At 44.7% G+C, this 16,014-nt stretch overlaps 1 protein-coding gene across 1 annotated transcript in view; it reads left to right on the plus strand.

Moving 5' to 3' along the window:
- The window catches only part of EXT2 (exostosin glycosyltransferase 2), a 117,089-nt gene that overhangs the window by 87,818 nt on the left and 13,257 nt on the right, over positions 1–16,014 (plus strand). The gene's annotated exons all lie outside the window — the stretch shown is intronic.

Raw genomic sequence — 16,014 nt, forward strand, 5'->3', positions numbered from 1 at the left:
GGTGGTCAGTGCGTGTCATAGTGCCCGGTTGTTCCACCGTTCAGTCAATTTGCATATTACCCTTTTATTATATAGGATTTTTTTCACTGACTCTATAGAGGGAGGAAGGAAGAAGGGGGGGAGGGAGGGAGGTAAGGAGGGAGGGAGGGAGGGAAGGAGGGAGGGAGGGAGAGAGAGAGAGAGAGAGAAAGAGAGAGAGAGAGAGAGAGAGAGAGAGAGAGAGAGAGAGATATCAATTGGTTGGTTGCCTCCTGCCTGAGCCCTGATCAGGGATCAAATCCGTAATCTGGGTTTGTGCCTGACCTGGAATTGAACCCACAACCCTTCGGTGCATGGGACAGCGCTCAACCAACTGAGCCACACCAGCCAGGGTTAATTAAATTCCTTCTTTAAAGTGTTAAATGTTCATTTAATATAGCCATTAAAGGTATACCACAGCAAGTTTTTGAGAATGAAAGGCCAGTCCATGTAGGAAAGGCCTTTTTTCTTGCACTGTCTATGACTTGAACACACAGACATTAGGATCAGAGACCTAATGCTGTGTATCATTATTTATTTTATTGGAAGAAAACACAGGGGTCATTGCCTGTTTAAATGGGTCATATTCCCTGTTGGAAGGCAAAGAGCTTTGGGAAATGTTGCATTCCCTCTCCAGCCCCAAAATCAGGAGCTAAGAATGATCTTCTCTGGCCCCGCGTGCTTCTGACTTGTTTGACAAGCTCTAGCGAGCTGCCAGATGTTGAAATTCTTTTCAGCCTGGAATAATTTATTTATCTGTTTATGTATTTTACCAGGAAAGTATCTATTGAGTTCTTGATACTCATTTGCAAGGAACTCCTGGGGGAACAGTAGCAGTGTATAGTGTTACTCGAATGTTTGATTTTTTTTCCCCTCCAAGTCTGTCTGCTTTTATTTCAGACCTAAGGAGTGGGGAAATAAAATGCAACTTTTCCTCCTCCCCTCCCCCGCCTTTTAGAGAGACCATTTAAAACATGTGGCAGAAAATGAGCCATGCAGACTTGGCTGAATGTATGAACCCGTGAATTTATTTTTCCTTTCATACTTTGATCCTCATTTCCAACCATAAAAATTATTAGTAGCACTTAAGTGTTGAACATTTTTCACCTGAGAGATGTGAAACACTCTTGGCTAGTAATACTGGCTATAAAGTCAGTACTTCACGTGGTAAACGGACTTCACTAAGAGCCAACTGTATGTTGTTAGGTGTACAAAATGCCTAACATTTTACTTCCTTTTTCTGCCTGGGTATCCCATGGGCTGTAGAGGCTGGTCAAACCTCTTGGGTGCTAATAAATTTTGAGAATTTATTTGTATTATTTTGTTCACAGCTACCCAAGGTAATGGCAAGAATATACTCTCAAAGAATCATGGGAAGACAGCAAAGTAGCTTGGAATGCCCCACTTTTTTTTTTTCCCCCTGAGAACATAAAACCGCCTTGGAGTGTTCCTGGTGTAGGAGACACTGAGGGGAAAGGCACCAAAGTGAGAATGAGCCTGGTACGTGTGGTCACACAGGGAGGTCACAAGCAGATTGATGTGCTGAGGGTGGGGCTTATGTTTTGGTTAACAATGGACGCTAGGTCGGTTAGGCAGTAGAGGCCCAGCTGACAGATAGGCTCAGAGGCCAGCTGAGGAGGGTAAGGTGGTAAAGAGGAACTGTCGGTTTATGGGAAGGTGTATGGGAAAAGCAGTCAGATCACAGAATGAAGTGGAGATGACAAAGAGTGAAGATAGGGACAGGCCGTGGTAGTGGAAAATCTGTCAACTGAATGTTCAAATGGATTGAAGAACCAAGGAGAAGAAAAAGGCTTACAAGTAGCTTAGATTTAGTTTGTGATGAGGAGAACTGGAGAATTCCGCTAACTGGAGAATTCCAGAGCTGAGGCGCTATATAACAGTCACATTTTAAACATAATTAGTAAAATGTATAGCTATCCATACATTCATCCAGGGGAAGGGTGAGAGATGATAAAATCTGTGATTCTAAATAAACTAGCCCATGTTTTCCCTTTGTACTAGAAGAGATGAAAGATGGAAATAACCTATCATGGAATTAGACTTCATAATAATCTCTTTTTAAAGTTAGCAGGCCAATAACTTTTTAAAAAATAGACTCTCTGTCCTTGTGTTCATCCCTCTCTGAGCTTCCTGCCAGTGAAAGTGCCACCGATACCAGGTCTGGGGAACAAACAAATGTACATGCAGCCTTGGCCTGGGTCTGAGATCGCTCCTCACAGACTCATGGTCATGATCCTTCTCTCAGAAAGTTAACTGCTTTCCTCCCTGGATGTTAAGCCTCAGAGCCTAAATGTGAAAATGCGCTCAGTTTTGTTGGGAATCCAGGAGGCTTTTCTTGGTGATTCATGGAACCACCTATCATCCTGCCATGGACTCTAGAGCAGACTTACCGTTGGAGTTCACCTAGGGCACGAAGAAACTCAGTTCTTGCATAACCAAGACTAATAAAAAGGGAAAGTCCCTGAGGGGGGCCCATAAATGAAGGAACATCCCTGGGTAGGTGGATAATGCAGTTATTGGAAGTGTGTCAGCCTTCGTGAGAGCCAGTACCTTAGATTTCCATTCCTTGACCTCTTGGCTGACTTGGGTCCTTGAGCCTCCACAGGATCTGACCCGATGGGTGACTGGAAAGACTGGGATTCAAGTCTTTTCTTCCCTTACCTGGCCGATGGACTGTAGCAGGAGTGCCCAGTGGGGCCAGTCCAACAGGGAGTGCACGTGGCGCTGCAGGCGCTGGGGGCTGCGGGCGCGGAGAGCTGGGCCCGTTTGGGGCACACACAGGGTCAGACCTCGCCGACCTTGTTCTGAATCAGCGTTTTCCAGGTCTGACACTAAAGCTTTACAATGTAGTTAGAACCGCTGAGCCCAAGTTGCACTTTTTGAAAACTCTACCTTTCTTAGGGTTTGTGGTGCACCCTCTTCACTAAGTATCTGAAGAAGCTGATGGCTGTGAGCTCCCTCGGAGCCTGCGTGTGACACATGAGTGACGGACCCCCTCTGAGTACCTTTCCTGGGCCTGGGCATAATGTCAGTACAGGAATAAAGATCGAAAAGGACATCTGTCTGTCTTTACTTCATTTTTCACTTTTCTTACTTACCTGAAGAGTTGCCCTTAATAGAGATTGTCATCTTTGGAAGAGGGAATGGGCCAAATAGCTCATTTCTGTGAGTGACCCCGCCCCCTGCCCGTAGTGGGTAGTCAGAGCTTCCCTCAGAGGAGACTGGAAGGCTGTGGCAGAGGTGAGTCGTTCTTTCTTAGAGACCCCTCTCCCTGCGTACTCTTCATGTTGCTTCAGGCTCCCTGTTTCCAGCCTGTGGGGGAACTGAATAATCTGTTCGGTCTGTCCTACGTCCAGCTTGCTTTGATTTACACCCCCAGACCCAGGGGACCTGGCGGGAGAATGGTTGGTGTGTGTGGTTGCTGCAGCGAGAACTGCTGAAAGAAGAGCCAGGGCCGCGGCCGGGAGCCCACGGAGGTGCTGAGAGGCTGCGGGAAGGCTGACCTCGCAGAGCTTTTCTAAAGCACCCAGTCCCCGTCGGAGAATAAGTCAAACAAATATTAAGGGAAGGAAATCGAATATGTATGCTGAACCGTGAAATAACACCTGAGCGGTTAAAAAGCACCCAGTTGGGAATGACAATGGAGTGACACTTTTTTCTTTCCCACTGAGCACATTAAAAGTAACAAGCTCCGAATTTGTTTACGTAGCCACGAACAAAGCATCAAATGTGGGGCAGGGGGCTCCGGCTCCCCAAGTGAAGGGAGCATGTTTCTTGCTGGCACAACCTTCCATCGAGGGGTGTCTCCTCAGACTCCCGGGCAGAGCGAGTCAGGGGAGCTGGTGTCAGTGTTTTCCGTAGGTGCCTGCTTTGTGCCAGGCAGTGCTGGTGAGGAGAGAGCTCTCCTGACTTTGCCGCTCCAGCCCCGTGTGCTCCCCTCCGGGCTCAGCATCTTTCCTGCCTCGGTGCCATCAGGGCCACCTGGCTTTGTAGCTTAGTGCTTATAATGAGGGGTGGTTCCTTTAAAGAGGTGTTGGTAGTTGATGGCTTAAAGAACACACACTTTCCCTCCCCCACCCCATCAAACAGAGATAACTGCAATGATATTCCAACCCTGAAAGGATCCATATGTTTGAGGTTATTGTTCCAAAAGCTGCCTGTTGTCTCTTTGGGGTTGATTACAGGCTTTTCTCCAGGAATTCAGGCTTTGGGATTTGGCTTCTGACTTGGGGATAGGGGGATTTGTCTTGCATGGGCTGCTTATCTGCCTTGATTTTGATAGAGATGCTTAAAGGAGGTGTGTGGGCAGGCTTGGCATAGGGCCAGGGGAAAGCCACAGCAGCACCCAGGCCCCGAACTCTCCCAGCTACACTCTCAGGAAAATAGCTTTCTCAGGAAAATTCTCTGTTGTTCCCAAACATGAAGCTGAGCTATGCATTGCCCGTTGTAAACTGCTTACAAACTGTGAGTTTGAGGCCATGGTTGATGATTGCTAATGCATTAGACGTAGCATTATTTGTAAGAATAAAGAGAAAGAAAAGTTAAAGGATCAGAATAGTCCCCTGACCTTAGAAACGTCCTGATTGGGAAAACAAGTCTAGAAAGCAAGGTGATGGTCAGAGTGATATTGACATCTCTTAGATCACATCCATTGCTTCGTGCCCAAAAATTGGTGCCTGGGATTCACATTAATTGTGCACTGTGTGTTTTACTGTCTGTTGGCTCATTTAGATCAAGAGTTGGCAACCTTTAAAATTAATATTTCTAAGTTCCCAGCCAGACTGTGTGTTATGCTGAAGATTTGAGGGGTGGGTCAGAAGTCTTGATGAAATGTTGACACTGCTCTGAGACAAGGAAGAAGGGGGCTAACTTACAAGCAGGGCCATCATGAAATCCATGGCATTCCATGGCATAGATCGGGGGCTAGACTGAAAAACTCCCCTTTGGAGCTGTACATTCAGACAGGAGTGTGTCTGCCTTGTTTCCTACTGTATGCCTAGTGCTTGACACATAGTAGATGCTCAGTAAATATTTATTGACTAAAGAGTGAACTTAATGTGCTTGGACATAGAATTTTCTCCTATATAGTTTCTATGAGTAAAATTATAAGGAGCTGTTCAAAGTTAAATACTCTATTCTATATTAGGTAGGGAATCCTGGGCTTCCATTTCTTGGCCTGCTAGATAGACAGCAAAGAGTAATTTTGTGCCCTAGCTAGTTTGGCTCTGTGGATAGAGCGTTGGCCTGCAGACTGAAGGTTCCCCGGTTCGATTCTGGTCAAGGGCACATGCCTGGGTTTCGGGCTTGATCCCCAGGATGGGGTATGCAGGAGGCAGCCAGTCAATGATTCTTTCTCATCATTGATGTTTCTATATCCCTCTCCTTTCCTCTCTGAAAACAATAAAAATATATTTTTAAAAAAGAGTAATTTTGTGCTACTTACGTATCTGGTTGTGGGTAATGAGAATCTCAGTCCTAACTAACTTTCTTTTTCTTTCTTCCCTTGAAATGAAATCCATAAAGCTTTTTCCTTATTCCCTGCTTTCCCACCCTAATCTAGAAGTAATCCTACTATCCTCTTAATTCTGTTTTGTACTTTTTCTTATACCCTTGCTTTGTTTCATCTCTGGCTTCTTATGCATATGTCATTAGCTTTTCTAAATGATAAGCTCCTTAGTAACAAGATATATGCTTTACTTTTGTATTCACTCATTGAAGTATAAGACAGTCCCTAAAAATAGTTGGGGCAACTGATTTCTGACAAAAGGTGCAAACGCAGTTCAGTGGAGGAAAGATGCCTTTTCAGCAAATGGTGATGGATCAGTTGGATATCCATAGGCAAAATTTAACCTTGATCTAAACCTCACATCTTATAGAAAAATTAACTGAAAGTGAATCATGGATTTAAAGTAAACATAAAGCTTTAAAGCTTTTAGGAAAAAAACTTAAGGAGAAAATTTTTCTGATCTCAGGTTAAATAGAGTCTTAGACTTAAGACCAAAAGCATAATCCTAAAAGGAAAAATTGATGAATTGGACCTCATTAAAACTTAAAACTTCTCTGTGAAAGACCTTTTGAAGAGGATCAAAAGAGAGAAAAAATATTTGCAAACTACATATCCAACGAAGGACTGAGCATCTAGGATCTATAAGGAACTCTCAAAACTCAACAGTTAAAAAAACAAACAGTCCAATTAGAACATGGGCAAAGACATAAACAGACATTTCACGGAAGAGGATATACATATGGCAAGTCGCACATGAAGAGATGTTCAACATTGTTAGCCATTAGGAAATGCAAATTAAAACCATGATTTATATATCACTATACACCTATTAGAATGGCTAAAGTAGAAAATAAATAGTGACAATACCAAATGCTGGTAAAGATGCCGAGAAACTGGATGACTCGAACGTTGCTGGCAGGAATGTAAAATGGTGAGGCCACTCTGGAGAAACAGTTTTGGCAGTTTCTTATAAAACTAAACACGCAACTACCATATGACCCAGCAGTTGTCCTCTTGGGCATGTATCCCAAAGGAGTGAAAATTTATGCACACACAAATGCGTACTAGCTTTATTTGCAATGGCCACAAATGAATCAGCCCAGATGTCCTGCGTGAGTAAACTAGTACATGTACACGTGGACTATTACTCAGCAATAAAAGGGAACAAATGTCGATGGATCTTCAGGGAATTGTGCTGTGTGAAAAAAGCCAGTCCCAAAAGATTACATACTGCATCATTCCATTTATGTAGCCTTTTTGAAATTACAAAATTATATAGAGATGGAGAACAGATTAGTGGTTGCCAGTGGGAGCCTGAATGGGGGAGGGTGTCTGGAAAAGATTGACAGGAGGGACCCTTGTGGTAGAAATGCTCTGTATCTTGACTGTGCTGATGGTATGGATCACATTATCGTTTCGCAAGATGTTGCCCTTGTAGAAAACTGGTAAAGAGGACACAGGATGTCTGCATTTTTCTTACAACTTCTTTTTAATCTGTAGTTGTCTCATAATAAGATGCTTAATTAAAAAATAGTGGTAACTCAATAAGTATCTGTGAGTTGAATGCATAAATGATTTAATAGGGATACTCAAATCTCTCCATTGCCATGACTTGAGCTTGCTGTTGGATTGCCATACTAGAACTTGATATCAGGATTAATATTTTTTAAATAGATGGAAATTTCTGGATTTTTAAAAACATTTCACCCAAGGATGTTTTGTTGATTTTAGAGAGGGGAAGGGATGGGGAGAGAGAGAGAGCACCATGGATGTGAGAGAGAAATATCTATTGGTTGCCTCCCATACAAACCCTGACTGGGATTGAACCTGCAACCTTTTGGTGTATGGGATGATGCTTCAACCAACTGAGCCACCCAGCTAGGGCAGATTTTTTTTTTTTTTAATGCTGTTGAGGACATCATCTGTTTTGACAGTTTGGACTTTATTATACTTTTTATCTTTTACTAGAGACCCAGTGCATGATTGAATCATGCACGTGTAGGGTCCCCTACACGCTTTCGCTTTCAATCACGGGGGAGCTGGGTGCCTGTTCGCTGGTGCCCGAGCGGACAGGCACCCAGCTCCCACGCTTTTGATGGTCCGAGGTGGGACATGAGCTCGCTGCCCCAGAGGCCCCTTCTGTGCCGCAGCACAGCCATGGCGCAGACGCTGAGCTCGAGCCGCCGCTGGCGATGCGAGCTCAGTGTCCTGCTGGCCCAATTGGCCACCCCGGCCACCCTGAGTCCCGCCCCCTTGCGCCTCCTGGCCAATCACGGGCATAGCGAAGGTACGGTCAATTTGCATATTTGTCTATTATTAGGTAGGATTTTAAGACACCACAAGTCTTTTGGGGAGAGGTGTGGAATAGATCGGATATAAAGGAATAATTCGAAAGAGTCCCTCTGCTGTTTGATTCTCCACCAAGAGATTGTGGGGTTTATGTACACATAAAGGGCACTGTGATGAATTTACTTATTAAGAAATTATTTTGAACCACATTTATGCTTTGAATTCAGCCAGGATTACAGGGTTTGTGGTCAGTGCCACTTCCTCCCTTTCTTCATTGAGAAGAAAACAAAATCCACTTGATATTTTGAAGACTTGATAATGGTTATTTATAAAACTAACATCTCTTTTTCCACTCGTGCAGGATTTAACGAGAATAGCCATTGGCTTATGATCACTATTCTTTTAACTTCATTAAGCAATCCCCTGGGACCGGACTTAGATTAGTATGGCCCCCATTGGAGTTGAGCTTATGGAAACAAAAATGATTTCATGTTTAGTGGGTCTTAAGGAGCACAAAATTAGAAAATCCATGGCCCTATCCTGACCTATCTCTTCCTCCTCCCATACCCTCAATTTCACGTCTCCTCTTTCCTTCTTTATTATCACTCAAGGGATTCATTGCCTCATGAAAAATAGTAGTTGAGTTTAATCTTTTGTTCAGCTGCTTTTTGCTTGTATTTCCTTCTCTGCCCCAGAGCCTCACAGATGACAAGGTTCCAGTAGGCCTGGGGATGTCATATGTGCATCTCTCTAGTTTGCTACATAGCTGACGGGAGTTCCTCTTTTAATGGTGTGAGCATGTGGCTCTCTTTGCTAAATGGAAACCACATTCATGAAGAGCCTTCAGCTTTTAGAAGATGAGTACTGCTGAGAGCAAAGGGTTTTGTCATTTTCCCCACCTCCGTCCCTCCCCTTACCCCCTCCCTTTTCTATTTTCAACTTGGCCATCAGCATGCACGTGTGACTTTACCATCTCTGCCCTGATGACACTGCGTGTGATTTAAGACAGCATCTGACTTCTTTTTTTTTTTTTAAATATATTTTATTGGTTTTTTTACAGAGAGGAAGGCAGAGGGATAGAGAGTTAGAAACATCGATGAGAGATAAACATCGACCAGCTGCCTCCTGCACACCCCCCACTGGGGATGTGCCCGCAACCAAGGTACATGCCCTTGACTGGAATCGAACCTGGGACCCTTCAGTCTGCAGGCCGACGCTCTATCCACCGAGCCAAACCGGTTAGGGTGCATCTGACTTCTTTGTTTATGAGCGAGGATGGAGCATGGGGAGATGAGGTGCTTTTTAGAATCAGAAGGGTGGGAAATCATGACGTCATGAGAGACGACTGGACTGGCAGTTAGGACCTAGCTTGAACTAGCAGTGTCACCTTGGGACAGCCACTTCCTCCCCAGCTCTCAGTTTTCTTTGTGTAGTGAGGGAGCTGGTCAGAGGATCTCTGCCTGAGAGTGTCGGCAGGTCACAACTTAGACCATCAAAGTGAGCCTCTCCTTACCACCCACAGAAGGCACAAGGAGTTCTAAAGCCACCTTCTGCGGCTGTGCCTTCCTGGTAGTGGTAACTGGTGAGAGATTTAGTAGCACACATTCCTCTGTCGGCTGTGGCCAACTCCAGACTGCCTCTTTGCCTTCGTCACTGCCCCAGGCTTCCTGAAGCAGGAGCTGGGAGGCATTGGAGATCGTGTCCCCCAGCACGAAGGCACTAACCTCAGCCAGGCTGGGCAAAGTAGGATTGCTGCCAAGATCCCAGAAGCCTTCCCGTGATACTGTTGTTCCCACTCGGTTTTTTGTTTTGTTTTGTGGTTTGTGTTTTTGGGTTTTTTTTTAGAGGAGAAGGAAGAGAGAGAAAGAGAAACATCGATGTGAGAGAAAAACGTTGATCGGTTGCCTCCTGTATGCGCCCTGACCAGGGATCGAACCCACAACCCAGGTATGTGCCTTGACCGGGAATCAAACCAGCCAGGGCTCTGCTTGGCTTATTTTAAGCAGCATCCTGCCTTTGGTTGGAAAGGTCTCTCAGGTAGATTGGTGTGATCCAACGTAGATCTTAATTCATAACACAGCATGCACATGTATTTGTCAAAACCAGTCAGCACTAGGGAACTCCAGGTGATAACTTCAGGGCTCCTTTCCTCTAAAATGTCTAACATTAGCATTTAATTGTGTCTCAGGCACCCCCTTGACAAAAACTACCAACCCCAGTGTAATGAAAAGCATGAGCTGAAAATGAAGCCAATCGGTCCTCCATTCTCATTTCAGGAAATTCCAAATATAAAAGGTGAGCTTTGTTCCCAGAGGGCTGAGAGTGAATCCGATCACTGGCTCCTCTGTGGAAACCAGCTAGGAATTGGAATCCAGCCAGCTACCCCTTTCCCATCTGGGTAGCATGCAGCGCAAGCCTGAAGGGCCAGTAATTCAAAGACGTTTGCAAGTTGGGTTCCTTGCAACTCTGCCCTGGCCGAGCCCAGCATGTGACCACAGGGCTGGCCTGGTTCATAGAGCTCTGTTCCACTTTGATGGTTAGGGATTGCCAACACTCGGGGGCGTGTGCAAGGAGAGAAATGAAACCCTGGCCCGGTTTGGTGCACCTTGGATCCATACTTACCTCACCACTTCTCAGTCCCTCTCTTGGCTCTTGAATCCTAACACATGTGGCATCTTCTCACAGTAGCAATATCCCTGTGGAGCTGTGCCTTTGAAAGTGTGGTAACTGTAGCAGCCACTTCAGAGAGTTACTTTTCTCCTGGAGCTGACCCATGATTTCCTAATTGAATATCCCACATGGGCACCACCTGTGGCTGTACCTTCCCCTTCTCCCCCCAGTCAGTTTCCTGAATGTGACTGTGGTTAGCTCACACCCTGAGTTTAAAATGCATTCTTTAAGCTGGCTTAGAATACAGTGCATTATCCTCTTTTTAGGAACATTTATTAGGTACCCATATGTGTATGGCATTTTAAACAAAGTTAAATAATGCAGGCCATGCTATTTAGAAACCTATAACTTGCAACTGATTGCAATTAATGGGTTAGTTTCCTTGGGAATAGCTTAGTAAAGGAGAAGATAAATGATCTTAGCTCTAAAAGGACATTAGAGGTCACCTAATCCAGCCCCTCATTTTGCAGATGGCAAAATGAAAGGGACAACTTGAATAGGTCACTTGCACGATTGCGGCGGAGCCAGTTCTGGATCTGCTTTAACCATGTCCCCCATTGTCTTTTCTGTAGGAAGTAATCTAGGCTGCCCCTGTGCCTTTTAAACAAAGGTAGAGCTTAGTTGATCTCTAGTGATGGGAAGCCACAAGGACCTCAGAAGCTTAAAAATTAAAAAACAAAATCGGTAACTCTGAAAGCAGTCATGTGATCACAGCTGGGAGTCCAGAAGAGGAAGTTTTCATAATCCTGGAAAGAGGTGGTTAGGACCAAATGTATAAAAATTAGATTGGAAGGAAACAGTTGGAGGATGGTATTATGTTATTATAATCTCTGGCCCCAAATGTAAGGACTGTTCAAATTATTGCTGAGCCCCTAACCAAGCCATGGAATTTATTATAAGAGACATTGGCTTTTGTCTTCAAAGATGTGTGTGATGAAACATAGAGGAGGACACAGTATGTGGAGCGCTACAGTGGTCTGGGCCAACAGTGGAGCCATGGCTTTGTGACTTGAGAGAGCGATGGAAGCACTGTTACTAGACCCGCAGGGGTAGAGTGTGAAGTCTGAAATGCCTGCACTGTACAATATAGAAAGGCATTTGCTAGTAATGTCAAAGGCTGACCCCAGAGCAGTCTCCTGAGGTAAGAAGAAAAAAGTTGAATTAGAGTAGGAGGTGGGTAGCCAAGAGGAGAGGGGGGTAGAGTTTGAGTTCTCACTCTTCTGGCTGGGAAAATGCTTTACTATGTACATAATCGACTCTGTGCTACACTGGGGCTCGATTAGAGAGGGCCCATCCCCTCCTGCTCCACTCCGTTTTGATCCTGTAGTCAGCTGCAGAGTTATAGATGAAGTGACAAGGATGGTATCTTGATTGTATCCAGCTGCCTGGAATAAGTCAAGGGCAGAGAGGCCCCGCGTGAGGAGCAGCGCTCACTACAGGCTCCAAAGGAATCTGAAACCGGGGACACCTCGGATGCTTTCAGAGCCGCACAGTTAGCACTCTGCAACCCAGTGTCACCAATTAAGTCCCTCTGGAGAGGGTGCTGATAAGTGGCTTCAGCTAACAGGAAGAGGACTGAAATCTTAACAGCATTCAACCCTAAAACTGAGCCAGTATTACTACTATTGCTGGAAACGGGGGCTTGAAAAAAAGAACCCCTTGGGAAAGTGATTTCAACTTCCTTTGCGTGGATTACAGAGCTGTGCTGACTCAGAGTAAGTGGGGGTGCAACTTCCATCTAGCAGAGGTTCCCACTGATTGGGTACCTCCCTCTCCCCCCACCTTACCCCTTTTCCTCCACTTTGTCCATCCTGGTGTTTCTTACTTGTGCTTGGAGCCCTTCAGAAATCTCTCGAATTCTATTGAAGTGAATCAGTGAGTGTTGTGCTGGTGTGACTTGCATAGACAGGTGCTGGGTGCTGGGAAGAGGAAACTGGCCGTGCATTTTAATGGAGCCTGCCCAGGCCCACAAACCAAACCGAAGTTGTGGCTCATGTACTATGTTGTTGCTCTGGGCTCTATAAAACTGTAATAGTATCATATTATTTTAATCTGCTGAAATACAAACCCCAGAGTAGGGAACACAGCAGCAGCATTACACAGCTGAGGAAATGTTTGACATGGATTCGTTTGTCTGCAGCTATTAGGATGATGCCTGTGGCCAGTTAACTCTGTTGGTTACAACATGGTGTTAATGAGGCCAAGGTTGTGGGTTTGAGTGCCTGTTAGGTGAGCTGGTTTCACACAAAGGAAAGTTCTTTTCACAGCTCCAGACCATGCTCAAGACCCAGGGCAGACATCACATAAAAAGCATGTAGTAGATGATCACAAGGAGGACTGGGCAAGAGAGTGTAATGACTCAGCAAATATCCCTTTACCCGCTTCTGGAAAAGCAATTTGAACCATGTGCTTTAGTGATGGTGAATTATTACTGTGATCTTCACACACAAAGGATATCACATTATTATTAATGGTGCCGGTTGATCAATACTGTTGCAGACATCCTTTCTGAATTAAGGAATATAATGGCTCTGGCTGTGAAGAACAGAGAAAGGCTCTCTGGTTCCGTTCTTTCATTCTCAGCAATTGCCTGCTGAGATTCTGCCCGTTCATGCATTCAACACGTGTGCATGGAATGCTGGCGTGTGCCGGCCCTTTTCTTTGTGCTTCAGACACCACAGTGAATAAGACAAATTCTCTGTCCTCACAGACTTTAAATTCTGTGGGAGGAAAATAGATAATAAATAAGAAACAATAAATAATCAGAACAATTTAGAAAAAATGATAGTTTGGTGAAGAAAAGCATGGGGTTGAGGGGATGTGATGAAGAGTGGCTGGCAAGGGGACGGTGTTTTCCTTAGGAAGGTGTGAAAAGGCCTTTCAAAGGAGGTACATAAGCAGAGACCTGACTGGTGAGCAGGAGCCAGCCTTCTGAAGAGCAGTCAGAAGGAATAGCGAAGCACAAAGGGCTTGAGGTCCGGTTATGGTTAAGGAACAGAAAGCCACACTGCAGTCTGAGAGAGGTGGTGAGAGAAGAGGTTGAAGAGTGGTAGGCCCTTTAGAACAGGCTGCAGAGTTTTGGATGTTCTTGGGGGTGAAACATTTAAAGATTTTTGGGGGATGTTATGGGTTGAAGTGTGTCCCTCAAAAAAAAAGATATGTTGAAATTCTAACTCTTAGTAATCTTATTTGGAAACTAGAGGCCCGGTATATGACATTGGGGGTGGGGGGGGGTTTCCCTCAACCCGGCCTGTGCCTTCTTGCAGTCTGGGACCCCCGAGGGGTCCTTAGCGCTGCTGCGGAGGCAGGAGAGGCTCGTGCCACCTCTGCTGTGCTCTCCAGCCTTGAGCTGGGCTTCTGGCTGAGCGGTGCTCCCTCTGTGGGAGCGCACTGACCACCAGGGGGCAGCTCCTGCATTGAGCATCTGCCCCCTGGTGGTCAGTGCATGTCATAGCGACCGGTCGTTCCGCCATTTGATCGATTTGCATGTTAGTCTTTTATTATATAGGACTAGAGGCCCGATGCATGAAGATTTATGCAAGAATGGGCTTTCCTTCCCCTGGCTGCCGGCACCGCCTTCCCACCTTCCCAAGCTGCCCAGAGATCCTGAGTGGCTGGGGTGGTGCAGCACACCTGCACTCGGCGTCTGTGTATGCAAATTAACCCACCATCTTTGTTGGGTTAATTTGCATACTCCTGATTGGCTGGTGGGTGTCACAAAGGTACAGTCAATTTGCATCTTTCTCTTTTATTAGTGTAGATAGGGTCTTTTCAGAGGTAATCCAGTTAAAATGAGGTCATTGGGTGGGCCCTAATCCATTTTGACTGGTATCCTTATAAAAGGAAAATTGGCCACAGAGACATGGAGGGAAGAAGGCCACGTGAAGACAGGTTTGGAGGGATGCATGTACAAGCCAAGGAATGCCAAAGACTGACAGCCAGCCACCAGAGCTCGGAGGAGGCAGGGAAGGATCCCCCACTGGTTTCAGAGGGAGCATGGCCCTGCCAACACCTTGATCTTGGACTTGTAGGTTCCTGTTATTTTCAGCCACTGGTTTGTGTTACTGAGTTACAACAGTCCTAGTAAACCAGAAAAGAGAAGTGCTAGCTCACTGGCTCTGTCCTTGGGAAAGCAAGGAGCATCCTCCCTGGGCGCAGGGGCACTTGGGGGTTGGGGAAGCCTCCAGTTGCTGTAGCAGTATGACCATAGGACATATACAGGGGTGGGCAAAAGTAGGTTTACAGTTGTGAGTATGCAAAACAGTTTATTCTTGTATTATTATTTATTAATTATTGTATTTTCCATATGAACAACTGTAAACCTACTTTTGCCCACCCCTGTATTGTGGGTAAAAATATAATGAAAATAATATAAATTTTAAAATTATAGGATAGAGCCCATTGGTAGAATTGTCCTGTACAGCATACCCTAATATTGTTTTAGGAATGGTCTTTTTAGGAATGCTCTTCAATAATTTGGAAGAGCAAGAGTGGAAGCAAGGAGATAAGGAAGAAGCCTGTGACAGTCTAGGTGAGAGATGAGGGTGGTTTGAAGTAGAAAGAGGTAGTACAGTGGTTACAGGTAGTCAGTAGAGTCAGAGGACTTGTAATGGGTTGGATATGGGAAAAGTGGAGAAAGAAAAGGAAGGAATAAAGGCTGACTTCTAGCTTTTGGACTTGGACAGTTGGGTAGATGGTTTGTTTAGATGGAGACGGTTGAGAGAATGGCTTATCTGGAGATATGGAATCAAGAGTTATGCTTTGGACATGTTAAGTTTGAGATGTCTTGTTTATTCAGCTGAAGATATTAAATAGTTGGTTATCTCAGGAACTTTCAGCGTCAAACATAAATTTATAAGACATCAGATTATAGGTGGTTTTTTTTAAAGTGTTTGAAGCTAGATGAGATTACTTAAAGAATTTAAAGAAGATCAGAGGGCCCAGGGCTGGGTCCTCAGGAACTCTGTTGTCTAGAGGTTTGGTAAAGGGTAAGGAATCCTGATGCTGAAAAGCAGCGCCCTGTGAACAGCGGGCAAATTGTCAATACTCATTAATGGTTAAACTAAATTACACAGAAATACATGGGGAAAGGTATTGGAAGTACCTCACCCCCAAATGACCAAATTCTTTTTAACAAAACTGTACCTAAGAACATTTTTGTTTTCAATATGTCACAGATTATTTGTCTATACTTAAATTATGGCTTCTAAAAGATCATAAGAATGGCTGGCTGTGTGCTCTGGAGAAATCGTTTTTGTTTTTAATTTTAATTTTTTTTTAGAAACAGAGACTTTGTAAGTTTTCACAATTGCCAAAATTTAATATAAATCAGAACAGGTGAGTAGTTGCAGGGTTCCATTTAGTCTTCATTTGTATGTTCTTTAAGGACAGAACCTATTTCATTAATCATATGTTAAGAGATTACCTACCTTGACTCAATTCAGTAAGTTATTTCTCCACATTATTTGAAATTTCTAAGCAAGCACATGAAGTGTTGGAGGAAATCAGAA

Source organism: Cnephaeus nilssonii (genome assembly GCF_951640355.1).
Source record: "Cnephaeus nilssonii genome assembly, chromosome: 13".
Classification (NCBI taxonomy): Eukaryota; Metazoa; Chordata; class Mammalia; order Chiroptera; family Vespertilionidae; genus Cnephaeus; species Cnephaeus nilssonii.